The sequence below is a fragment of the Elaeis guineensis genome, chromosome 7, assembly GCF_000442705.2.
Source record: "Elaeis guineensis isolate ETL-2024a chromosome 7, EG11, whole genome shotgun sequence".
NCBI lineage: Eukaryota > Viridiplantae > Streptophyta > Magnoliopsida > Arecales > Arecaceae > Elaeis > Elaeis guineensis.
This window is the reverse complement of record NC_025999.2, coordinates 88,251,849-88,260,482: the sequence shown is the minus strand read 5'-3', so window position 1 is coordinate 88,260,482 and position 8,634 is coordinate 88,251,849.

Sequence of the window (8,634 nt, the reverse complement as noted above, 5' to 3'; positions counted from 1 at the left end):
TGGACCAAAAGAAAACATCAAGAAGAAAAGCCTCCATCTGATAGGTGCTAAAGAATTAAAGACGACCATGAGTGAAGGATCACCAGTTTGGATGCTTGCTGCAAGAGAAGTTCGTGAGGATTCTAAGGTGGATTATCCTAAGGAAGTAGCTAGCCTTCTTAATGAGTTTCATGATGTCTTTCTTGAGGATCTTCCAGATTACTTATCGCCTATGAGAAACATTCAATATGCCATTGATTTAGTTCCTAGATCTATCCTACCCAACTTGCCCCACTATAGGTTGAACCCTAATGAGCATGTCGAGCTACAAAGATAAGTTTGAGAGCTGATAAAAAAAAGATTTATGAGGAAGAGTTTGAGTTCTTGTGCGGTTCCTGCACTACTGACTCCAAAGAAAGATGGTATATGGAAGATGTGCATAGATAGCCATGCCATTAACAAGATCACCATTAAGTACGGCTTTCTCATCTCTAGATTAGATGATATGCTAGATATGATGGTCAGAGCTACTATCTTTTCTAAGATTGATCTTAAGAGTGGTTATCATCAAGTAAGGATTAGACTAAGAGATGAGTGAAAAATTGCTTTTAAGACAAAAGATAGTTTATATGAGTAGATGGTGATGCCATTTGAATTATCTAATGCCCCTAGTACTTTCATGAGGTTGATGACCCAAGTACTACGACCATTTATAGGAGTATTTATAGTCATATACTTTGATGATATTTTGATCTATAGTCGAACTAGAGAAGACCATCTAGACTATCTCCGAAGAGTGTGCCAAGTTCTTATAACAAAAAGCTTGTATGCTAATCCTAAGAAGTGCACTTTCATGACAAACCGTATCATCTTTTTAGGTTTTGTTGTTACTCCCGATGGTGTGTCTGCCGATCTTAAAAAGATTAGAGTAATAGTTGAGTGGCCGGCACCCAAGAGTATGCATGACATATGGAGTTTTCATAGATTAGCAACCTTTTATCGTAGGTTCATAAAAGGATTTAGCACCATAGTCGCTCTCACCACTGACTACATTAGAAAAGAAAAGTTTGAATAGACCTGGACAGCCAATAGAGCCTTTCTAGACATTAAGGACAAGATGACCCATGCCCCAATCTTACGTCTACTTGATTTTTCTAAAATTTTTGAAGTAGCGTGCGATGCGTCAAGAGTTACGATTGGTGGTGTCCTTAGTCAAGAAGGTCATTCGGTAGCATACTTTAGCGAGAAACTTAACGATTCTAAACTCAAATATTCTACCTACGATAAGGAGTTTTATGCGGTAATCCAAGCTTTAAGATATTGGAGATATTACCTACTACTGTAAGAATTTATTTTGTACTCTGACCATGAGACCCTTTAATTTCTGAATTCTCAAAAGAAATTGAATCATAGACACGGTAGATGGGTCGAGTTTTTGCAAGCCTATACTTTTATTTTGAAATACTGTGTAGGTATAGAAAATCATGCTACTGATGTCTTGAGTCGTCGTCATACTTTGTTGTCCACCGTTAGTATAAAAGTTGTTAGTTTTGATAAAGTTAAAGAAGATTATGAGGAGTGTCCAGATTTTGATGACATACTTACCACTTTACATAAAGGGCCATCTAAAGAATATAGTGAATTGTTAGGATTTGATGCTTCAAGATTCAGCCCATATTGAGCCCACAGCAAGGTTCGCGGTGAAAAACGAAGTCCAACGAGACTAAGATCATCCAAAATGGAGCTCGGATCGAGGAGATACGAGCTTTTGAAGTCGGCACAAGATTTGAGGTGGCGGAGGACCGCCGGTGACCGGCGGCGGGCGGCAGTGGTGCGGCCGCAGGCGGCGGCGCGCAGGACACGCGACCCAGGCCCGCGCGAGATGCGCGACCCAGGCGGACGCGCGGCCCAGGCGCGCGCAGGCCCGCGCGCGGGAGCAAGCCGACCCAAGCGGCCTGCTGGCCCTGTTCTCCGGTCCACCGTGGACCGGACGGTCCATGACTGGGTCTGTGGAATGCGTGGGCGTTTCCCACATGTTTTTCGCGGTCCACGGCACTATTCCATGGACTAGAGCATGATCTGAGGGCGTGGGTGGCTCTCGGTCTTGATCCGACGGTCTAGGGGTTATCTGGCTTTGTTTAGGACTCCTAATCCTTCTCTAATCAAGTTTTTAACCCTTTAAAAGGGCCTGTACGTGAAACAGAGGGGGAGGCGGTTCGGATTTTTGCGCCGTACGAAGCCCGTACGGAATCCAAGAGAAGAGAGAGGTGAAAGTGCTGAGAGAGAAGGAGTAGGAGGCTCCTGGACAGCGGTCGCCAGGCACTTCAAGGGTTCAGGGGGTCTTCCAAGAGAGAAAGAGCTTCTGTAAAGGAAACTTCTAGTGAGAGAGAATTGGATGTACAAGGGTTGAGGGTGAGGTCTCCTCTTGTAAAATTTCTTTTTCATAGTGAAGTTTGCATACCCCGTGGAGGCGAGCCCTTTTGTGGCTGATCCACGTATTTTGATTGTTTTTTCTTTTGTTTTGTTTCTTCTTTCTTCCTGCTGCATCCGTGGTACTGAAAAGGTCTTGAGAGGTGGTGTCCTGGCCAGACATCTACCCAACAAGTGGTATCAGAGCAAGACGGTACAAGGACGCAGATTGCAGTGGTGGTGAGCAAGACTGAAGATGGAGAAGATAGGAACAATCAAGATGGAGATCGACAAGTTCGATGGTAAGAGCAATTTCTCCTTGTGGTAGGCAAGGGTGAAGGACGTGCTCATCCAACAGAGGTTGATCGATGCTCTCTTGTACGATGAGAAGCCGACCACCATGGAGGTGCAGGATTGGAAACGGCTACAGACGCAGGCGGTGAGTACCATCCGCATGTACTTGGCAGATGAGGTGGTGATCCATGTGCTGAGCGAGACTTCCCCGATGGTGCTGTGGTCGAAGCTCAAGGAGTTGTACATGGCGAAGTCTCTCACCAACACACTTTTCCTCTGGAGGCAGTTTTATTAACTGCGGATGACTGAGGGACAGAGCGTGCAGGAGTATCTGAGCCACTTTCAGAAGATCCTCACCGACCTCCTCAGCGTTGGCAAGAACGTTGAGGAGAAGACCAGGGTGCTGGTTTTGCTGGCGTTGGGCGAGGTCACCACGGCGATACTTTAGAACGAGGTTCTCAGGAGGGAGAACACAGCTTCGAGCTCAGGTGGTGGTAGCTCAGCTTTGGTGGCTTCTGGAAGAGTAGGAGGCGGTAGACGGAGCGACAGGAGATCGCAACGAGGGCGGTCTAAGTCCAGGAGGGACTTGAGCAAAATCAGGTGTTACCGGTGTGAGGAGTTGGGGCATCTAGCCAGAGATTGCCCTCAATTCAAAAATTAGATGGTGGCTGCTATAGCGACGGCTGGCAGCGATTTAGATGGAGATGTCCTGGAGATATCTGATGAGGTATCTACTTCTTCCCAACAGTGGATATTAGATTCTGCATGCCCCTATCATGTATGTTGCAGAGAGGAGCAGTTTGACTCCCTAGAGAACAGTGAGGGCACTGTATATTTATCGGATGGATCGAGCTGTGCGATCAGAGGCATTAGGACAGTCAGCTGGAGGACACATGATGATGCAGTGAGGAGATTGGGGGAGGTCCGATACATACCCGATTTTAGGCGAAATCTTATCTCACTTAGCAGACTGGATTCAAGAGGCTACAGGACGGTAGCTGGTGGAGGAATCCTGAGGGTGTTACACGGCGATAGGATTGTGCTAGCGGAGAAAAAGGGGAGCAGAGGACATTATTACCTGGCAGGGAGCCCAGTGCGAGGTGGAGCTTCGGGAGCCAGGTGGAGCCTAGAGCGAGGTAGAGCTCCAGGAGGCGGATCGGGCACGAGACATGAGACTCGAGAGGACGAGCGGTGATGTCGCAAGGTGAGATTCCTATTGCCGCAGGATGATGCCCCAAGTAGGTCTCAGGTCAGGAGGAGCACAGCATACGATGGAGATGGGATCGAGCAGCCTGGCTCGACTCCTATATTTGCCCATCCATGATCAGTAGGCGATTGCCACAGGGCATGGGGGCAAGGAGATCCAGAAGCTCTCGGAGTTTGGAGAAGGTCGAATATTGAGTCGAGGTGGAGATTGTTAGGATTTGATGCATCAAGATTCAGCCCACATTGAGCCCACAGCGAGGTTTGCGATGAAAAATGGAGTCCAACGAGACCAAGATCATCCGAAACGGAGCTCGGATGAAGGAGATACGAGCTTTGAAATCGACACGAGATTCGAGGCAGTGAAGGACCGTCGGCAACCGGCGACGGGCGGCAGCGGCGCGTGGGACGCGCGACCCAGGCCCACGCGGGATGCGTGACCCAGGCGGGCGCGCGGCCCAGGCTCGCGCAGGCCCGCACGCGGGAGCGGGCTGGCCCAAGCGGCCTGCTGGCCCTGTTCTCCAGTCCACAGTGGATCGGGCGGTCCACGGCTGGGCCTATGGACCGCGTGGGCATTTCCCATACGTTTCTCGCGGTCCACGGCACTATTCCATGGATCGGAGTGCGATCTGAGGGCGTAGGTGGCTCCCGGTCTTGATCCGACGGTCCAGACGTTATCTGGCTTTGTTTAGGACTCCTAATCCTTCTCTAATCAAGTTTTTAACCTTTTAAAAGGGCCTGTACATGAAACAGAGGGGGAGGCGGTTCAAATTTTTGCACCGTACGAAGCCCGTACGGAACCCAAGAGAAGAGAGAGGTGGAAGCGCTGAGAGAGAAGGAGCAGGAGGCTCCTGGACAGCGGTCGCTAGGCACTTCAGGGGTTCAGGGGGTCTTCCAAGAGAGAGAGAGCTTCTGTGAGAGGAACTTCTAGTGAGAGAGAATTGGGTGTACAAGGGTTGAGGGTGAGGTCTCCTCTTGTAAAATTTTTTTTTCATAGTGAAGTTTGCATGTCCCGTGGAGGCGAGCCCTTTTGTGGCTGATCCACGTATTTTGATTGTTTTTTCTTTTGTTTTGTTTCTTCTTTCTTCCTGCTGCATCGCGTGGTACTGAAAAGATCTTGAGAGGTGGTATCCTGGCCAGACATCCACCCAACAGTAAATACACCCTTCAGGATGGTTACCTATTTAGAGAAACTAGGCTGTATATCCCCTGTACATCTTTAAGAGATTTTTTAGTTTGAGAACTACATGCTGGAGGATTAGCTAGATACTTTGATAGGAATAAAACCATAGAGTTGGTAGAAGCTCAGTTCTTTTAGCCAAGCTTGAAAAGAGATGTCGTCCGAATTATTGTCCAATATAGAACATGTGCCGTGGTCAAGCAGAGAAAATAAAACACCAACCTATATACACCCTTATCTTTATCAGACTGTCCTTGGCAAGATATTAGTATGAATTTTATTTTGGAATTACCTAGGACAGCTAGGAAGCATGATTCTATTCTAGTGGTTGTAGATAGATTTTCAAAAATAGTCCATTTCTTATCCTGTTGTCAAACGTCTGATGCATCGAAAATTACAAGGATATACTTTGATGAGATTGTTAGACTATATAGATTGCCTAAAATCATTATTTCTGATAGGGATGTTAGATTTATGAGTTATTTTTAGAAAATTCTATGGCACCTTCTAGGCACAAAATTAAAATTTTCTTCTGCCTATCATCTGCAAACGGACGGTCAGACCGAAGTGGTCAATAAGAGTCTTGAAAATCTATTGCGTTGCTTGATTGGAGAACATATAAGTAACTGAGATATTTTGCTGCCCCGAGCCGAATTTGCATATAATAACTCTGTTAATAGATCCATTGGCATGAGTCTTTTTGAAGTAGTTTATGGATATCAACCTAGAAAATCAATAGACCTTATCCCACTGCCCATGCATGCTAGGATTTTCAAATCTACAGAGTCATTTGCACAGCATGTCAAGAGTCTGCATAAGAGTTCAGTAAAAAAATTAGCATTAGTAATAAAGTTTATAAACAGAATGCAGATTCTCATCATGTGCCCAAAAGTTTGCGGAGGGAGACTATGTGATGGTTCGATTGAGGCCTGAACAGTTTTCATCCGAAACTGTGAAAAAGTTACATGTCCGAGGAGCAAGTTCGTTCAAGATCATAAAGAAAATCGGATCAAATGCGTATGTTATGGACTTACCTTCTGATTTTGAGATTAGTTCTACTTTTAATATTACAGATCTTGTCGTCTATAAAGAACCAACTCAGATACCTAGTGAGCCATTTGAGCCTGAACCAACCTTTGAGAGCGAACATGTCCCTGAGTGTCCACCAGCCAAAATGTCAGCAAAACACGATCAGATTGAGAGAATTTTAGATGAGCAGATCCTCTCCACCCAGAGTCGAGGCTATCAGCGGTATTTGGTTATATGGTGAGGTCGATCGAAGTCTGAAGATACCTGGATCACTCGAGAAGAGCTACAGCGTATTGATCTTGATCTACTTGAGCGTCACCAGAGTGAAATTGACCCACACTCGATAGGATCAAGTTCTCCCCACTTTGAAAGAATTGGTGTAGATACCAGAGCCATCAGAAGTCAGCGACATGATGTAGATTCGATTTGGATCGAAGAAGCCCCATTAGATTGATTCTACTTCAGTTATTTATTTTCAAAAAATAAGCTTTTAATGTATTTAACTTTGATCCATAGGGCCATATTTAGATTTATCCATGTCACCTTTAGAGCCACCACTCTCCACATGCCCAGGAAAGAAATATGCATGCCAACGTCTGTCGTGCCCAAGGATTCTCATGCCAAGTTGTGCCAAGCATCAAGCGTCCACATGGAGTTTCATTTCTTTCCGAGGATTCCTTAAGAGTTTTTGGCTATTTATTTTGTTGAAGACTGATTTCTTTTCCATGGTAGATTATTTTATTTAAAAATCAGATATAATGTTTTACTTTTTTACAGAGGGCTGATTTCTTTCTTGTAAAGATAAGAGATTCCTAAAGAAATAGGACCCCTAGAGTCCTATATAAATCTTTGTATCTTTCATGAAGAGGGTAATGAATGATTTTATAAACTCTACAAATATTTGTATCAATCATTTCGAGAGAGAGAGGGTGTGAGATCCAAAAAAAATCATTCCACAAGGAGAGGGTGTGAGGTCCACTTTCTATCCTATCTCTTTAACCTTCATCTACTTAAGATCCAGTGTTCCTATGATCCTGATTCGACTCCACCATCTACTCACGCAAGCTTATCCCACCAAGAGAGATCTGTCTCCTCCAAAATTTCTATCGATCATGTTGAGAGAAAGGAGTGATCTTTTATTCTACAGATCATATGCTGTCAAGGACCTTCGTTCCTTCTCAGTTGATATTTGATTTTTATTTTTATTTTATTTTCTATTCGATGTTAGTAAAGACCTAGTTCTTTATCGATGGATCTGTTTGGTTAAAAGATTAAGAGCCCTAATCAGAATAGTTTCTTAACTACCATGATCTGAATTTTTATCATCTTCTTAGATTTTTCTCACGGATTTAATGTTTTACTCTTTCTCATTCCATTTATATCCCTTTTTTTGTATTTATTCCTGAGCATGTTTAATTTCTACAATCTGTTTATGATTTTTCTATTGCTAGTTGTTTACTGATCTCTAAAATAATATTTGTCTGCATCATTTAGATTGATCTCACTTTAATCTCATATCAATTAATCATGCCTCCTGAGCAGAGTATAGGCAACTATACTGTCTGTCCTGAGAATAATGAGTCCCAGGCCGGATATGATTTATTGTTGATGAACAGAAAGAAGCTTGATTATTATGATTGATTTTTCTTCTCTCTTCTTTAGGGTTGTCCCGCATCAGCCCTCCTCTCTTCCCTTGAGTACCTCACCTCAAAGCCAATCAATTGCCGACAAAAAACCTATGAAATTTCTTTTAGCTTCCGTTGGCTATTCCTTGGCAAACAACCACTAATTCATCATCAGAATCAAGGTAAAAGGTCTTCATCTCTCTCTTTACATCTTCTTTGGGTTTCTTGCCACTATTTTGATTGGATTCCCACCGACTTGTTGCCAGATTTTTTTTGAATCGAGATCCCTTATTTTTCTATTTTATTTTTCTCCTAACGGACTGACTATAGTCCTCGGACATGACATTGCCATGGTCATCGGAGATTGGGGTCATCACCACCGATGCTGAGGGGTCATCCCTAGTCTGGGGTCGCCACCATGGGGACGGTTGGCTGAGCTCTCCTCCCCCTATTTTTCATGGTAAAAAGGAAAAGGGAAACGAGAAAAAAAAAAAGAAGAGATAGAGAGAGAGAGAAAGAAAAATAAAAGAAAAAAAGAGAAAAGAAAAGAAAAAAAAAAGGAGAAAGTCTTCTCTCTCTTCTCTTTTCTCTCTCTCCTCTCTCTACCTTTTCTCTTCACTTTTTCTCTCTAATTTCTCTTTAGTTTTTCTCTCTAAGATTTTCTCTCTCTAGATCATTCTTCTCTTCATATAGTTCTCTCTCTATGACTAATCCAATAAAAGATTTCCTTCAGTGATTCGGATCTAACCCAAACCATGATTTGGATCGAGATTCTCTCTCTCTTTGTCCTAATTTTTTTCTATTGAAGGCTAAGAATATTTTTTTAAAATTATCTGATTAGAGCCTTCAATGCCAGATGAGCATCAAATCTAGAGATTGAGCCACGAGTCTGAAGATTGTAACATTTGGATCAGA